The following is an 18,915-nucleotide window of genomic DNA, read 5'->3' on the forward strand; positions in this document are numbered from 1 at the left end:
TGGATGATCATGTTTTGTGTCAATGCAGACACGTATGTAACCTGTGGATTTCTATTTAATTCATGGGCTATTATGAAAACTGACAAATATTCTTATACCTTTGTGAGTTATGACCGAGTTTCACTGCAAGGCACGTTCAATTAATAGAATGATAAATGCAAAGCCGTATTGTTTGGGCACAGCTCGTAATAGGGAAGCCAGTATTTTAAGGCTTTACGAGTACCTTCACACGTGTCTGTTGGTTCAAGAGAACCAAAAGGCTGCAGAGCGGTTTAATTAAGGTTCGGAAAAACCTCTTTGATGAACTCGGCCTTAATTTTAAGCAAGCCGAGAAGGCGGCGAAGTAAGTGCAGAATCTGCGGTGGCAATCCGGAGGGCAGGCAATGATTATTTTTAATTTGAAAAATGTAATTAAGATGATCTTGACTATTTCATTTATATAAATATATAAAAATTGTGTGCAGTGCTCGGGGCATGTCCCCGCAGCTGTGTGAAGTAAAAAAAAAATCTGCAAAACCCCGAGAGATTTTCTTGCATTTTATTTCTGGTGGGAATCTAGCAGGTAATTATATCTGCTTTTGCATGAGCATGCAACGTAACATTATTCTCTTAACACAATTCAACAACAACAACAACAAATGGTACCTCTCTTGTAACCGAATCCTTCGGAAAGTTAAATGTAATAAAGGTTAAAATAAGATAGTGTCGTTAAACCATAATGGGGGCACGTGGAGAAATAAATGGAATCCCAAATCTTGTTTTACCTTCGGAAATTTTCACGGTTGTGCTGGATAGCACTGAGAAGTTTTTTTTCTGGTTGCACCACACGTTGCTCGGCACGATGTTCGACGTTTGGCTCCAAATACTCGGAGCTCCTACAGGAACTTAATTTAGCTATGCAGCACAACCATGAAAATCCACATTCAGTTCCTGAAGATGCTACCAGGACGTGGGGCGAAACGTCAGACATCATGCCAAAGAATTCACATTTCACATTGGATAGCTAAAGATTTCGTGGCAAGAACCGTAAACCTGCATGGTTAAATTATCGGTGTCTGAAGGCACTGACTGAGAAGGCTCCCCACCCCCATCAATCCCAGCATCTCTCGCCGGTGCCACATGTCGGTGGCCAAAGTTGCCCGCTCTTGGCCTGCTTGTTCGACGCGTCGCACAGCAGCCCTCAACAGCCACAAGGCCCCCTCCGCCTGATGTTGCCGCAGGTGTAGCTCAAGAACACTGCACACCGCCTCTGCTTCGCAGCAGACAGACGTGGTATAGGCCGTGTCTGCCGCCGGCATCACGGTCCATATTTGAAAGTTACCCAACAAGTAACTTAATTGATCTAATTGGGTAAAACCAAATAGCAACAATGCACTCCTACCGGCAGACGATACCAATTTGTTAACTGTATGTCATGATACCACATGGACGCATTCTTCTTCATCTTTAGTGTACGTGTGTTTCGATGTGTGAGGTTTTCTCAATGTAGGCCTCCTGCTGTTGTTGCTGCTGCTGCTGCCCAGCTGAGGGCCGGAAATTCTTGCAACATGTGCTTCGCGTAGCGGTGGGTGGCGAGAGAGCCGAGGCTTTGGCGCATGCTTCGTGATCTGGGTGTCCCCTCTGAGTGCGGAGGCCATCGCGTGGACGTTGGCCGGGCGGCTGCTGCTGGAGCTGCTGCTGCTGCCCCTTGCAGCAGCCCTCAAGGTGAACACTCGAGGCAGGGTCATTGCGGCGGTGTCTTGCGCGGTGGATCTGATCTGAACGCGAGCGATACGTTCCCAGACAAGACTGTCACATCGGCACGCGGTGTGTGCTCAAGAGTGCCGGTTTCATTATGCACTTAAATGTAAATTGACTTCACTAGCCATGATTTAAGGAAATTGATGTCAGAGAACGGGAGCTAATGAAAGAATAGACAGAGAATAATTAACGTGTGACATGGATAAGTTAATATATGTCACCTCCTGTAGGGTTCTGGCAACAATTAGCACTGACAATTTCACATTCATTAGGCTCTTAATTAGTTGCACGGAGCAGTGCTTGCACATTAATTTTTCTCAACTTGCCAAAAAAATATTTCAAATTACAATTGTCTTGCCATTGCCAACCTTTAAGGGGAGATCCGATTTAGCCTTTTCAACTGTCACATTGCTAATGAGCAAAAATTAAAATGTTTAATTAATTTCTTGGTTTTTTTGTTCTTTATAAAACACGATTGGTAAATTAACGAATCGCAGTGCGGCGGGTGGTTTTTTTGTTGTTTTCGTTCAGTAATTAACGGACGACGAGTCTCGCGGTCGACAAACTCAGTCAACTCGTGGAGCGGCTGTCGTCACCGACGTCCGTGTTCACTTCGGAGCACGCGCGGCACGAAACGCGAGCACGCCCCGAGGGCAGGAAACGCGAGCGTGCCCCTGGGGCACGTCCATCACGGGGACGGAGCAATGAAAATCATCTCGTGTGCAGGGGCTAGATACGATGGTTTGCAGCGCAGGATTTTGTGAGGTTGAGAGAGATGGCGAGACGGCTTTGGTGATGCCTTCATCCAGCAGTGGATGCATCAAGATCATGGCAGGGGATGTATTAAAATGTTACCTCTTGTAAGCTGTGAATGATTAAGTTCGCACGGCGCTCGAACACTTGCGGATGAACTGGCTGCAGTTTGAACTCATGTGTGCAAGTGCGTGGGTGTGTTGGTGTGCATAGGTCGATGAATTCCCCGTGTGGTGTATAAACACCGCCACTGGGGAGATAAAGGCGGCCGGGTGTGGTGCTGGCCACCCACCCCCTCGCGTGCCGTGCCAGCCTGCATAGGCGCTACTCGCTAACAACGCTTGATCCAAATAGTCTGTTGAGGCTATATGACGGAATATTTGACTTTTGGGGCTGCATATGCACAATTCCTGCACAAACATCCTTGACTCGCAGCCAGGCAAGGAGCCAAGTGAATCGCGGGGTGTGGTGGGATGTGCTCGTATGTTTTTACGCTTCACATTTCTCAATTGCGTCGCGTAATCTCATATTCACGAAGGTCACACAACACCACGGGCGCATCGGCGGGCGAATCTCGCGAGCCACCAATCTGATGGAATTGACCCAGCACCGAGACACGGCCGCTCAGATATTCCTGGAGACTCGGGGCGCACAAGGCCATATGGGGGGGTCTACTTGTTTACCATCCACAGGGCCATCTCTTGGCGGGGCCCTCTTGTGTGTGGGCCTGGGACAGACTGAAACGTTTTGCAACCAGACGCGGCGTGGCGTTTCCGCGCAAACGACGAAGCCGTCCCGCATTTGCCTTCGTTGGTGTTGGTGGTGCCCTCGTTGGCCCATCGTCATTGCTGCCTCACTCCATTATCCGTGGGTAGATTGTATCCAGGCTGCAGATGAACCTTTCACGCGCGCGTCGCTTTCATTCTTACCTTGCTTCTCACTCGTCGAGAGCCTGCCATGTCGTGGACTCATCCTCTTTGTCGCGTCGGCTAAAGCGGCGTCTCACATTAAGTCACATGCTTTGAGTTATTTAGTGTTGATGTGAAGACCGCATAACCCCCCCTCCTTCCCCACTACAAGTTTCAGAACGTGAGCCAATCAGTGGACTCAATATATATTTTCATCCATAATGAAAATATATATACTGTATATGTACAGCCAATTACCACGCTCGGTCTTCCTCATTGCATTACAGTCTCTAATTATAATGTATGTATGCGTTTTGAACCTCTTTTGCTCCATATGTAGTCAACTGTGCTAATCATAGGTGCGGTCTGTATGTTCATTCAGACTCGTTAAGTTCATCTAGTCACAGTCAGTCGCACTCTGATCTTTGCTGGGTAGTCATAGTCGTCGTCACGCTGGATGAATTTCTGTCCACTCAGAGTCGCCGTTGCTTTGATGAAAGGGCAGCGACACCGTTTCATCGCCGTCGCACATCTGCAAAGCGAATCTCTCCTCTAAAGTATATTTGAGTTGACGTGGTGACATGGCGACACTGGAGAGAGGTGGCGGCTCTATGGAGAGATGGTGACACGGGAGAGAGATGGCGGAATGTCAGCCAACGGTGAAGCATTCAGAGCCGTTATCGCAGGTGATTCGCCAAAGTGTATTTATTAAGCCCAGGTCTGGCAATTAAGCCATTTCCAGGCGCTCGACCTCGGAGTTTTCGGAGTTTTCGTTGTGACGTCGGTGCTTGCGGCACGGCAGGCGACGTCTCCGCATCGTTCCTGTAACAACACGCGATCAAGATCAGCCACTCGTGTAACAATCCCTTTCCGCAAAAAGAAACTCGCTCACGTCCTGCCCATCATCATCATCATCCCTGCGGGGATCGATAAAATGAATACAGCTTTGTGGGGAAGCCAAAAGTGGTTGTCATAGGAATGAGGAATTTCCACCAGTGGATTTGGGCTGCATATGGAAAATGAGGACTGCCTCGATGCTCATTTGGGCAGAAAATCACTTTGACTTTCACCATAGTTATTCTCATAGATGAATTTGTTATTTAAAAAGTGCTGCTGCTGGAATGTTTTCTGGGTTGTTTATATGGCTTTACATTCCAGCCTGCGACCTCCTACTTCGCTGCCTTCTTTCTTGTATTTCGATTTAAAGCTTTCGTGACTGCAAGGATTCATCTTCTTGGTTCTTTCGGTAAAGTCACATAGAAGGGAAGTAATAAAATAATAAAATAATAAAAATAAAACAATTCTCACGAAACGTCGTGGAAATTGTTATATTATGTTTTATTTTTATTATTTTATTACTTCCCTTCTACGTGACTTTACCGAAAGAACCAAGAAGATGTTCTTTCTCGTATTTCAGCCTGTCGTGACTGGGATACGTTTCACTTTAATGAAGAACTCTTGTCCCCTTACTGCAGTCAAAACTTTCAATTTATTCAAATATAGGCTATAGTGCGAAACTTGTTATGAATGTTCAATATTCCAAGCAGCCCCTCGCGCTTGCGTAAAAAAAAAAAAAGTGCAGCACACAAAACAACTTCGGCGATGTCCACAAATGAGACGAACATGCGGCGAGAATGCGCAAGAAGTCACGAAGATTTGTGACGGAGCATGGAGTTGGTGGAGGAGCATAGAGTTCGGAGTGGAGCGTGGAGTACGGAGCGTGGAGTTCGTGGCGGAGCGTAGAGTTTGTGACGCTGCTCACGGTGTGTGTGATCTGAGCCGGACGGGAGACTGTGACTTGCTGTTGGTTTCTAGATCGAAACAACAAAATCACTAGTCTTCCACCCGGCCGCAAGACCAGAGTGGCCAGGCTGCCATGCCGCAGGATCATGCCAGCCAGAGCCAGAGGGGATCCGTCGTCATAGCAGAACCCGTGGAAAAGAGGCCAAGGGAACGGGTAGGGTTGTGCAATATGGGTGCCACGGTGGCGAGATGTTAACTACCTCACCTGGTACACAGGAGGTATTGGGTTCGATCCCGACCCTGATGCCTGCTGTATATTTGGAGTTTCCATGTCTCTGTCCGTGTGGTCGCGGGGATTTTTAATCTGGTTTTCCCCTCCACATTTAAAATCAAAAAGCGTTTAGAGTATTTGGCTGCTATACATTTACAAGATGATAAGCCACTACGCTGAGCTGTAATATGTGGCCAGGTCACTTCTGAAAAAGAGCTGTGCAGCTCAGTGGGCCTTACCTGGTAAAACAAAAAAATATAGTTTCGTTTAAATAGTTTGCCATATCAGTTTTCAACCAACGACATCTTCCGATATATAAATGTTCACTACTTGTTCCCCAACGTAATTGTATTTCACGTTTGTTGTCTTGTTTTTGGGCTCTGCAGTACTTCCACTGCAGTGAAAGATTGTTTACACAGTACGTATCCATCTGTTTAACTGAAATATTTTACTCGAATAATCCCCTGAGATGGATCATCTCATTGGCAAGTGTGCCCAGAATGTCGCTTGACACATACACAGCAAACGCGTATACAGAACAAACATTTTCAATCTATAACCGCAGCTCACTCAGCATGAGCCTGCCATTGGTCTTCTCATCCTTGCAACTTTACGATGTTCGTAACGCACATGGTGACAGTCACAACAAAAAATATTACTTTAACTTTTACAACAGTCGAGGCTTGCTTTGAGTTTCTATATGAGAAAACAAGCATGTTTAACAGGGAAAGTGACCGTATATTTCGCTGTTTAATTGTTTTACGTAACTCAAAATATACATAATTAGCTTCATCTCACAATCGCTGATGAATCACAGACAAGCTGCAAGACTGCCAGGTAGTGAGCCGGCAGCCAACAATTGCTCTGCAGTTCTCTTTAACGATGTTTCCAGCCAATTACTGAGTGCTTATATACATGTGCGAAGAAACGGGAGCGCCTGGAGAAAACCCACGCATGCCAGGAGGCAGCGCTCTTATCCCGCACAGAAGTGACAGATGATTCAAGTCCGCACTTTGTTGGACCGCATGCTGCTGCCGAGCCACGCCGTGGGCGCCGTGATCCCCACGGAAAAGAAGTGTCGCAACATTACTACTACTACATTTTGCCACTGGTAAAGGAGATGTCTCATAGTGTAAATGCTTACCCCGAGCTCTCAATACTCTGATAGTGCACTGTTTTTGAGTTGTACGCCTTTTGGTGTCATCTGGTCCAACACCAATGGAGACTTGGCTCTAAGGAAAGCTGTCTCGGGTGTGGGCCAATCAACTTCAAGGACAGTGCATATTATTATCATTATCAGCGTTGTTTCTTTTTGTTTGCATTTTGACTACTTGTGTCGTGGTTATTGCAAACATGATGCCTTGTATTAAGGTGTCAGTTTTTGTACCAGTTTAAAGGGTAAAAGCCTACTACTATATTTTGCCATTGGTAAAGGAGGTCTCATATTGTATTTTGTCATTTATGCGGTCACCCACCAACCCTCGCCTCTGCAGCGCTGGGATGGACGATGTGGTTATCGCGGGGGGCTTTGCGTGGTACGTCGGTGCGTCGCCAGTTCACGGCGACTCCTGCAGGGGCTCGTCGTACTGCTCGCGATGGGGGGGTGGGGGGGCGATTCAGCGGGAACGGCTCTCTGCGTGCCAGCCGGGGGAACGCGACGCCGGCAGTGAGCGCGAGCCACGGGGATCCTGTGCCGAACATGACGGCCGCGATTTGATCTCAGCAGCGCTTCCGTTTAGAGCGTGCGCGTGCGTGCGCGTCCAATTTGAAATGTAACAAAGAAGGCATGAGAGCGGCGTCTCGGCAGTGCGCCGGAGCCTTAACAAGGAAAAAGCAGAGAGAGGGGAGAAAAAAAAAACAACTCAAAAAGAATCTCTTGTCTGAAGCCACTATTATCTTTTGTATCGCAGACTCTGATGGGCCCTGCCTTCGGTGGTGTTTGAGGCTTTTATGGCCGCATTATTGCGTACTCCGGGGCCCTTAAAATTTTGGATGATTGTGGAGGGGCGTGATTGTTAACAGCGTTCGGAGGAGGAACTGTGGTGCCGGAGGCGGAGAGAGGCGGCAGGGAAGTAGAGGCGAAGGAATAAAGCGAAGTTCCAGGGAAATAAATAAATAAAGCATGTTTCAGAATGACCACGCGAGGTACAGAATGGAACATCTGAACGGCGCCTTTTGCGGCACCGTCTCCCGTAAGGTCAGCAGACTCTCCCGCATAAATAAATCGCTTTAATAAATCTCTTTAAAAGTGGGATTTGATTAAATCTGCTGGTGCATTAAACCTGCGCTGAAGCAAAGGTCACCGACTTTGCCCAGGAGGTTCAAAAGCGTCTCCCTCTCTCTCCCTGCCTCGCTCTCTCCTTGGCTCTCCAGCTCTCCGTTGGCACAGACAATCTTGCTCCAGAAACTCGATTTCAAATTACCATTCGTTGGTGGCATTATATGTACGTTGAACTTCTTTCGGCACCGTGCTAATCGGAGGTACTCGCATGCAATTCACACGTGAGTACAGCGCCTTGTTAGCAGTACGCTCCTGGGTGAGGGTCTGCCCAACCCGGTTACGAGCTATGAGAAATATATTTTTGCGTACCATACTTCACAACGCTGGACAGTGCAGGTTTATGAAGGTGGTGGCGGGGGTGGGCAATGATGGATGTTCTGCACTGCACTGTATTGCCCACAACGCCGACTGTGCCTGCCTTTTTCATGGTGGTGGTCACCCACAACCCAGGCGCAACTCCTGCTTAGCTTCTAAGATCTGATGAGATCGGGTGCATTGCGGAGCGTTTGGTCATTTATAAACATCATGATAAAATGTGAATTTATTGAACGTTTTGGAGAATTGCTGGATAAATCTCAACAAAAAAAATACTGTGGATGGCCGCCGCCTGTTTATCGTTGTAATTACCGTCTGCCTCGTGCTCCCCATGCTATCTTCGTCCTCAAGATGAAGCTATCGCAGTTAAAGCCGTTGATGCCACAGCACCTCGGCAGAATTTTCTACCCTCCCCCCCGCAGCTGGTGCACCGTCGACATGCGGACCTGCAAGATCTGCCACGACTCCCACCATCTGCTTTTTGATTTTCCCCTCGGTCGCCGGACCCGTGGAGACAATGCCAATGCCTGTCTCGGTAACCAGCTCTCCTCCATCCTGCACGCCCGTGCCAAATAATCACAATCCACAACGGTCACGCGTCGCGTTCCCTTCCGCACATCCATGTTGCCTCGCCACAAAGCTGCCAGCCCTCGTCTCGAGTCGCCTGCGCCCCAAACGTGACCGTCGTCCCCGGCCTCCCCGGCCAACGTGTTCCACGTACGACATCCCGCTGATCTCGACAAGGAGCATGAACCATCCTGGCAGCAGCCAGTTTTTCGCAAGCCATCGAACAAAGACGGCCACCGCATCGCGAGCTTTCAGATGCGCTTTTGCGGCCACCTGGAACGCTCTTCTAATATTAGGAAGCCACTGGAGCTATGCACTTATACATCTAGTGAGAAAACGCATTTCTTTACAACTGCTTTTCGTATTTAGTTTGTTGTCCTTCCCCCGCACCTCATATTAGTACGGTGCGAAAGAAGTTCAACATAGTGTACATTCGGAGATACTCGCGGGGGCTCGCCGGCGAGACGTCACCGGGGTACGGACGCGAAACGAGTCTCTCGCGTCGGGGAACACCGTGTGGACGAGCGCCATGTGGCTGCCAGAGCGACAGCTCGCGCCGCTTGCCAGCGAGACTTCCGCTTGCAAGCGTGCCGCTTCGTTCCTTGTCGTCCAAAAAAAAAGTGTGGAGGGCAACGACCAGAGGCGCTGGAGCGTGCCACAATGTGGATACTTGCACCGTGACTGGGTGTGTCAACCTGTGATCCAATCTCCGACCCCCCACGAACAGGTTTGCAGAGTTGCTGAGCATTTCTGTGAGGTCCTAATGGGAGGGGAAATCCCTCAGCCTGGAAAATATCGCGGGGCAAAGTGGGGATGACCCTGCTGAGGCTGCGATGCCTCAAATATTGGAAGAAAGTCACGCCCTGTGAGTGGTTGGCTGAGGTGCCATCTGTTGAGGAAGTACTGAAGGTGATCCGGAGTCTGAGACCAGGAAAGGCACCGGGCAGAGATGATCTCCCAAGCGAAATGCTGAGGGAGGGTGGCGTTTGTGCACAGACTGCCCTACATGACATCATAACAACAGTCTGGACCACTGAACGGCTTCTGCATGATTGGAAGGATGCCCTGGTGGTCCCCCTCTTTAAGAAGGAGGACCACACAGACTGTAACAACTACAGGGGCATCTCACTTCTCAGTGTGCCGGGAAAGGTCCTGGCAAGGATTATTCAACATCGCCTTGCTAGGTACGCTGAGGAAAGGCTTGCGGAATCCCAATGCGGTTTCAGGAAAGGGCGGTCCTGCACAGATGCCATATTTTCAGTCCGTCTGCTACAGGAGAGGTGTAGGGAATTCCAACAAGACCTACATCTCTGCTTTATTGACCTGGTCAAGGCCTATTATACCATCAGTAGGCCTGGGCTCTGGGTTGTTCTTCGTGCTTTCAGAGTCCCTGACCAGCTACTCATAATCATTAAGGACCTTCATGATGGTGAGCAGGCCCGGGTAAAATTACGTGGCCGGGAGTCGAAGAAATTCCCTGTACACCTTGGGGTGCAACAGGAATGGCTCCCACATTATTTATACAACTATTTCCACCACATAGTTCGTGAAGCCTTCAATAGCTGTACCGGAGGGATTTCCATCTGGTACAGATACCATGGGAGGCTGATCGATGCCCGGGTGCAGTCAAGGGATGGCTCCCTATTGCTCAACATGTTATGTATGCCGATGATCTGGTAATTGCTGCTCACTCAGAGGAGGAGTTGGAGGTGCTGCTGATGAACCTGGAGCTTGCCACTAAGAGGTGGGGCCTTACCATCAGCTCCACCAAAACTAAGCACAAGTGGAGAGTTTCCCATACCTGGGCAGTGTGCTCGTGACCGGCTTCGGTGTGACAGCAGAGGTTTCACTCCGAATCAGTCGAGCGGCATTATCTTTTCATCGGTTGCGTAACACTGTGTGGAAGCTACCTGGTCTGTCACTCCACACGAAGCTTCAGGTCTTCTCGGCCACAGTCATTCCCTCCCTTCTCTACGCTTGCAAAACATTGACCCCCCCCTAATGGAACATCTTTGCCAGTTAGAAACATTTAGGCTGGCCTGCCTACGATCCATCCTGGGTTTAACCAGGCTGGATTGTGTGAGGAGCTCACAAATCCTTGAAAGATCTTCACAAAGTCCCATCGGTGAGCTCCTCCGGCAGGCAAGGCTGCGTTAGCTGGGTCATGTAGCCCGCATGCCCAGCCACCACATGCCTAAACAGCTTTTGTTTTGCCGGATCGAGGGGGCTAATTGGGTGGAGCACGGGCTAGAGAAGAGGTGGAGTGATGTGGTGCAGGAGGGTGTGGAGCTGAGTGGACTTGCAGTGTCAAGATCGGCCTCTATGGAGGAGGCTCGTGAAGGACGCTATCCGGCAGTTGGAGGCAGTCGCCCTCCAACAACGGAGGGCGGAGGAGCGACACTCACAACAACAGCAAGTTGGCACAGTAGGGGGCACAGGTGGTGCATCAGCCGCTCATCTCAGTCAGTCGACCCGTGGCACCTGGGTCTGTCCCGTGACCTCGTGCCAGCGGGCGTTCGACACTTCACGTGGCCTCAACGTGCACATAGCGTGGCACAAGCGCCGTGGTGACGTCACTGCCACTTAGTGACGAATGGCGGTTGTTGTTGTGCGTCGTGACTGCGTGTGCCAATGTGTGCGTGATAAACCTGTGGTACAGACACAGTGTGCATTCACGACACAGCCGTAGAGTTACGGCTACGCATTGTGAAAATGCTTTCAACTCGTGACTTTTTTCAGCATGATGATGATAATAATAATGTCTTGTTGTCAATCCTCTGCTGGATGAAGGACTCCGCATGCAATGTTTGGTCATGGTGCTTGTTCGACCGTACTTCACCACGCAGCTCAGTGCGGGTTGGCCAGGAGCAGTTCAGATGTCACGCGCCTTTAAAACTGGCCGTGCCGCGGGGAATGAATCTCAGGATGCTGCCAGGTTTACAGCGCAGTGCGCTAACCACTACTACACCCCCCCCCCCCCCACCTCAGAGCACTACATGAGTCTGTATTTTTAAATGAGCGACACTTTAGGACGGATGGCTACATGTGGTTGGCAACATACATACAACACGTATTTTTAAATAGCTTTTTAAAGAGTTTTCCTGTCCCTTGTAAAGCAGTATTGTCACCTTAACACATTCCTGCGGAGGGAGCTGGTAGGAACGTTGGGTTGCTCGGTCAATGGCCTGCAGGGTCAACGGCGGCGTGGTGTGTTCCGCAAATATGCCCGACTGTGAGGGCGGGCACAAGCCGGCGTGAGTAGGTTAAACGTTGAGTTTGATAAGGGCATCACGGGGTGACCAGCCCCTCCCCACCCAGCCCCACCCCTCCCACCCCCCACCCAGCCCCACCCTCCCCACCCAGCCCCTCCCTCCCCACCCTCCCCACCCAGCCCCTCCCTCCCCACCCTCCCCACCCAGCCCCTCCCCACCCTCCCCTCCCCACCCAGCCCCTCCCTCCCCACCCAGCCCCTCCCTGCACGACGGACACAATAATCCCCTGTGGGCTGGTGTAACCAGGAGGTTCCTACCAGTATAAAACATTAACACAATATAATAACACCATGTAACACAATTTTTGTTCTTGGGTAGTAAGTGTTATTTCGTAATTGCTTATGCATAAAAAGTATAGAAAATAGCTATTATTCCCCACAAACTTTGCTTTTGTGACCAGGACAGTGATACAGTATTTCGAAATCTACCTATTTTCAATTAAAAATTTATACAAAAGATTTCGAAGTGAGTAGTTTTTCTAGATTGTTCCTCCCCACAGAGAACACGGTCTGCTGTGGCCAGTCCCGCCTGTGGTAGTGCGCCTTGGTGTCTAAATCTTTTGTAGTCATTTTTGTATTACTTTAGTATAAATACATGTTCATTTTGATTCATATGTTTTTTTTCTGACTTCATGTGAACAAAAAGACACAGATTCGCTAGTTTTCTCATTGAAAATAGGTACATTTTAAAATATCACTGTCGTGGTCACAAAAGCAAAGTTTGTGGGGAATAATAGCAATTTTCTGTGCTTTTGAGGCATAAGCAATTACGAAACAACACTTTACTACCTGGGAACAAAACAATGTGTTACACTGTTATTGGCGTCGTTGTGGAGAATTGATTGTAAAAATGTAAAAAGCAGAAAATAACCCCTCCTTAACAATATCTCTCTTGCCAAATATATATATAACACATCTCGTCAGCCATACGGCCTTTTGGGAATGCATCACTTGAGCAGTAACACAAGCAACACTGGACCGGTTTGGGCCTTCACTGTCTTATCGTCGTGCTCGCTTGAACCTCGTCTGGTGAACTGACAGATGTTTAAAAGGCAGTGGACCCTCTCTGTGAGATGTGGGTGTCCTAGTTTGACACAAAACGATGTAAAACACAATTATCAAGCACCGTTGTGGAGAATACGAGAAACAAAATAAGTAAGCGGGCAATCCGCCTCCTCCGCACAGCGGTGCGAAGTTTGCTTGGATTTAACTCGCGATGCTGAAATCTTTTACTCCTAGGAGTCCGTGTCATTGATGGGAAGTGTAAAAAAAAATCGTGAAGGAACGTATGGAGATGTATGTTGAACTTCTTTCGCACCGTACATAGTCAACCGTGCTAATCGGAGGTGCGGGGAAAGAACAACAAACTAAACACAAAAGTAATTTCGAAAGAAATTCGTTTTCAATCTAGATTTCAATGTGCATAGCTCCAGTGGCTTTCTACTGTTGGAAAGAAGAGCGTTCCAGACGGCTACAAAAGTGCATCTGAAAGCGTACGATGCAGTGGCCGTTTTTGGTAAAAGCCTTTTCTTATCTTAATACCAGCAAAAAGGATCCCGTAAATACAAAGGCAGAGATTCCCCGTACAGAACAGACTGCCTACTTCTTTTGTTGCTGATACGTGTAAAGGTTTCGCAAAGAGAGCACTCTGCTCGAGCCGTTGCCATCCCCAGCCCCCCATTTCCCGTGGCATGAAATCGCAGGCCACGAGCACTTTCGTCGTATTAATTTTTGCACGGTTTCTTGTGCCTCGTCAGGTGTTATTCTTTTTTATTATTGTCGAAGGGGTAACAAAATGGTTAGGGGGGTGGCCGAGATCAATACGGGGGCGATCGTCGGGACCCGCTGTCGGCGGTGCCTGGAACCTCGTGACGGAATCGCTGGGCAACAACAGCCCTGAGCCCTTGGGTGGGAGCTGTGAAACAAACACAATTTGAAACAATTATTTTTTTTTATTTCACCAGGAGTAAGATCCACTGAGCTACACAGCTCTTTTTCAGAAGCGACCTGGCCATCATAAATTATAGTTTAACCAAGTGGCGTGTCATCATCCTGTGGGAATTTATAAAAGCCAAATACTGTAAACCTGACGTTTATTCCAAATGTAGGGAGGGGGGGGGGGGGGCAAACCGGAGGACCCGGAGAAAAATCCTCACGACCACGGGGAGAACATGCAAACGTCAAATTTACAGGCGTCAGGGTCGGGATGGAACTCACAACCTCCTGTATACCAGGTGAGATGTTGTGCGTTGGGGGGCCGGGCAGCCTGTGGTCAAGTAAACATACTGATGCACGTGGCACAAGATCGGAGCATGCTCCGGATGTGACCCAGTAGAGGGGAAGATAATGGGGAAGATTGAGGAGAAAATGAACAACGTATGTGTGTTTCTGCGTTGAGCTTCTTTCACACTTTACGTAACCAACCGAGCTAATTGGAGATGGGAAGATGATAGGGAAAGATAGAGGATGTTATCGGAAATGTGTGACATTACGTAACCATTTTGCATTCCGATGACGTACGTGTACGTCAGTTTTCTATTCTGATTCCGTTCCGATGATGTACACATACGTCATCGGAATTAAACCGAAAGAAAGAATTAAAAAACTTTATCGGTACCGAGACTTCCACAAGGCCATGCGGGAGGGCGTGTGGCACAATTTGGCGCCGGCTATCACAGAATGCGGTCGTGTCGCCCCGGTTCTATACGGTGAGTACAATGTCTAAAAAACAACGGCGCTACGCTTCTCGAAATAAAATCCACGCTGAACCGCTTGCGCATTCCGAGATTGAGCGGTGAACGGGACCCCCCACCCTGCAGCTTGCAGACATCTCGGAACGGGCAAAGGTGAACGTGGGGAAAAGCCAGATCGAGAACAAATCGACAGAGGGGGACTGAGCACCCCCCCCCCCCCGCCTGTAGGCCGTGACTAAGCCATGGGACAGGCAGGTCTTTATTCATTTATTAAAATCCCAATCGCTCTATCGGCGTCGTGGCATGAGACGAAGTATCCATTCCACCATCCGTGATGAAGACTCAGTTCACACTGACTGTTTGTTCTCATATTCTTGGATCTTTCGGTAAAATCACGTAGAAGGGAAGTAATAAAATAATACAAATAAAACATAATAAAATTCTCACGACGTTTCGGCCACAACACAAGCAGCCGTCCTCAGGTGAAGAACAGAGCTGTCGGAAAGACAGCGTCCTAATGACGCTGTCTTTCCGATAGCTCTGTTCTTCGAAACGTCGTGAGAATTTAATTAGGTTTTATTTTTATAATTTTATTATTTCCCTTCCTTCTACGTGACTTTACCGAAAGATCCAAGAATATGTTTGTTCTCATCCAAACTATGTCTCGTTACCACACTCCCCGGTCACACCAGCTCACTCACTCCAACAGCCACACAACACTCCTCTTCTTACATCTTCTCTCACGCTTCACCACTTTGGAATTCCTCCCTATAGTCTCTTTTCAAAAGCTCACATAACCTTTCTCAACTCAAGAGATGTAGTCACTCTCATATTACCACTTCATTCGTGCTGTTTGTTGCTGACGGCTTGGCATCATCGGAATTTTGGTTCTGTGCTCAGCAAGCGTGATGAAAACGATTAATTTTGATCTCCTCTCAGAGCAGTGTTAGATAACAGCCTACCCTTCAGCTGTGCTCCACACAGTGGGGGCAGCACTTCACTTGACCATCCTCTGTGCCACTCTGAGTAATATTCGTCACATGTGGGCTGCTGCCTGGATTCCGAACCAGGATCTCAGCGGTGACAGGTCAGCGCTGTGACCTTTCAGCAGCCCGGCCACCTCATTGCAAGAGAGACGTGAGAGCCTCAATGGTTTCTAACCTGGTGAAATCAGGTCCTTCAATCAATCTCGATTTAAATGCCAATTTTTTTTCCCCATTTAAAGTCAATCATTGGGATGAACAAAGTTACAGGCGATGTGGGGAGGTCTAGACCTCGACGTACGGGACATGACAAACACTGCTTCGACTGCTTCCGAGGTTGCTCTGGGAGCTGAGATGGCCGTGGGTGCCGGCCGGTGTGGGGGGAGAAGGGGGGAGGAGGCACCACCTTGTCGTTTGGTCGCTGGTGTCGCGATCTGCGGCCCGCGAGACGGCGCTGCTGGCAGGCCGGCTCTCCGGTCACCCGCCCATCCGCCCGCCCGCCCGCCCGCCCGCCTTGGCTCTCGTCATACTCCGCGGTCACAAAAAATTATTTTCAATTCAGAAATGTCACTTTTGATTATCACCGGCGCGAGAGCGTGACCGATGTGGTGGGGTCCGTGTGCAATATAGCGCTTGACTTTAAATTTGCCAAGGAGACTTGCGGCGCCGGGAGCCGCCCAGGAGGCAGGGCCGATGCGGCCAAAGGGGAGCGGAGCCCGGCGAAGCGGTGGAAGATGAGTCCGTGGCACGGCGCGCGTGCCCGTGCCGAGCCTCACGGAAATTTGAATGCACCCTGAGCCATTAAGCACGAGCCGGCCACACCACGATGCCTATCTCGGTCGACGGGAATTGGGCACACGTGACCTTTGAATCAACACGACGATATATTTAATGCTCTTTGGGTCTTTGGGTAAAGTCACGTAGATAATGATGATGATGGCGCGTCTCCGTGATGGACGTTTGCACGGAACGAATGTCTGTGGTGGTCTCGACGTGCCGGGGGGGGGGGGAATTCACCGCCCGGGCGTTGCCGCTCGTGATTGCCGTTAATTCATCGCAAATCTGAATAATTATTGTTTTCACAAACCGTTGCTTAAAATAACATTGATTGTTACGCGTTCTCTTTGCGTTTGAAAAAGTTGCTGCCGTGCAACCAAATTATAGCTTGTATCAAGGTGACACTTCTGGGATATTACCGAGCTGATTTTTTTGTTGCACAGTGCGGCAAAAGATTAAAAAAAATAATTGCACCCAATTTCTGCAACCGCAAAGTATCGGATATATTTAAACAAAAAAATTTAACGCTCGTGAAATAACTCGCTATTGTACTGATTAAGTTTACTTTATTTTTTAATTGGCGCAAAAGATATTCCTGCTTCTTCTCAACCACAACAATGATTACGTGCGGTTAGTGCTCCGAAGCCAAAAAAAAAAACCAAGTGAAAATTGGCTCTGTCAAACATCCCAAACGGATGTTCTAATACCCGCTTGTTTATCTGAATTTGCAGATTAAATTTTTGTGTTCTCCGCTATTGGGTTGCGCTGCCAGAGAATCTCTCTCCTTATCGAGGGTCAACGCTGCGATCCCACCACGCCACCGCACGACCCTCAGAGGCTCAAAGTAATTATCGGGGGGCCCCCTTCTCCCCGTCGCCGCCTCCACTCCGTTATCCCGCTAATCAGCTGCTGGCCGCTTATCTCCCCCTCCCCGTGGTGAGAGGGCCGAGGCTTCTGATGGCGGGGCAGGGGGGGGCCGAGGTGGGTGGGGGGGAGGGGTGGAAACAGGGGGCCGTGGAACGCCCGTCCTGGAGCTGGAGGGGACCCCGCAGGGGGTAGGAGGGGCGTAGAGGAGGCGGAGGAGGCGGAGGATCGTGTGGAGAGGCTGGGGAACAGAGGGGAGATGAGAGAGGGGGGGGGGGGGGTACAAGGGTTTGCCATGGCAACCGGCTTCTTAGTCCTTGTTGCTGATGATGGGTGTTGGTGGGGGATGGGGGAATGGGGCCCTGGGTTGTCTCACCTGATGAGGGAAAAATAAATAAATGGAGGTTTGGAGTGGACGCGTGGTGAGGACGGCCTCACGCAGGGCGACCCGCGCTACCGCGTGTTTAGACGCGCGTGAGGTCAACGCGAAAAGAAGAGAGGGAGGAAAAAAAAGAGGAATTTACAATTTGACTGTTTCCTTTCCTCGGAGGGCGTCTGAGAGGACGCGTTCGCACGGGAGATGGAGCGTGGAATTTCAACCGGTGTGCGGGTGCCGCGTGGAGTTTTTCAAGGTGGGAATCGCGGCAGATTGCGCTGGATGACGGCTGTTTGGAGGGCTTCATCCAGCAGGGGATTGACCATGGCCAGGGGTCGGCAGGCAAAACAAAAAGAGGAGCCATTATTTGCGAATTCGCAGTGCACGTGAATTAGAGACGGCGGTCCTTCATAAATAGCGGCCACGAAGCAGGACTCCTTAAAGAGCCGCAGGTTGCCAACTCCTGACCATGGTTGATGATGGTGACGTGGTCGAGAGATTCGCGGTTCAAATGGCTCGGCCGCCCTGGTTAATAACACTGCGGTGTATTCATCTTACACGAGTGCCGTCTGCTGTACAGTGGATCTTAAAGATTCCTTGACGTCATTGAATTTAGGGTTGGCCGTGCCTGTGCCAGCATAATGGTACAATTTGGCCAAATGTGAAATCTCTCGGCGGATTTGTCAAATGAGAAACGCATCGCGGTTGTCCGCCTCCTGCGGAACCTGTCTGTGAAACATAGCGCCTTCACAATCAGAATATTTATTTGTACTCGAGGAATCCGGTGAGCTGTAAAGCTCTTTTCCGCAGCCTTGCGCTCCCAGAATCCCCGCGTACCAAACGTGCTCGTGATGAAATTTGACGACTCCTTTCTCGGGTGCAACGACGGGGAAGTTGTTTTGAACCCGGCGATTTTCAGACACGGCCGAGCGATGTGCGAACCAGTCCTGGCTCCCTCCTTCACCAAGCTGCACTCGCCGGGGTGGTGAGCTACCATCAAACAACCCCCATGGCCAGAACGACTTCGGGAGGCGTTCAGTGGATTGATTGATAGAGGGCCTGTACATTCTATTCTTGCACGCGCACCTTGGCCCAGTAAAGCAATGGGTTGGACACGCTGTGATAACGAGCACACACGTAGCATTAATGTTGGTAATTCCCTGCACTCTTATAACCCTTCTCATTGTCTATCATCGTCACCATCGTCGTCGTTATCGGGGTGGAGCCGAGGCCCACGTGCTCACGTGCTGCGCTTACGAACCCGGCGACACGAGTGAGACTCCCGGCCACGGCCAACATCAGTTTTGAGTGATGTCCCCCCTCTCCCAACCCTTGCGTGACCAGCATGGTGAAGTATGGTCAAACCACCCCCA

General features: G+C 49.6%; 1 long non-coding RNA gene across 2 annotated transcripts in view; it reads right to left on the reverse strand.

Annotated features, from left to right (window-relative positions):
- Positions 1 to 524: 524 nt before the first annotated feature.
- LOC133354216 (uncharacterized) overlaps positions 525 to 18,915 on the reverse strand; it is a 53,983-nt gene continuing 35,592 nt past the window's right edge. For both annotated transcript variants that reach the window (XR_009756550.1, XR_009756549.1), the window contains one exon: positions 525 to 4,223. This is a non-coding gene — a long non-coding RNA (uncharacterized LOC133354216). The remainder of the gene's footprint in view (positions 4,224 to 18,915) is intronic.

The sequence above is a fragment of the Lethenteron reissneri genome, chromosome 46, assembly GCF_015708825.2.
Source record: "Lethenteron reissneri isolate LAM-NWPU_2019-01 chromosome 46, ASM1570882v1, whole genome shotgun sequence".
NCBI classification, from domain to species: Eukaryota; Metazoa; Chordata; class Hyperoartia; order Petromyzontiformes; family Petromyzontidae; genus Lethenteron; species Lethenteron reissneri.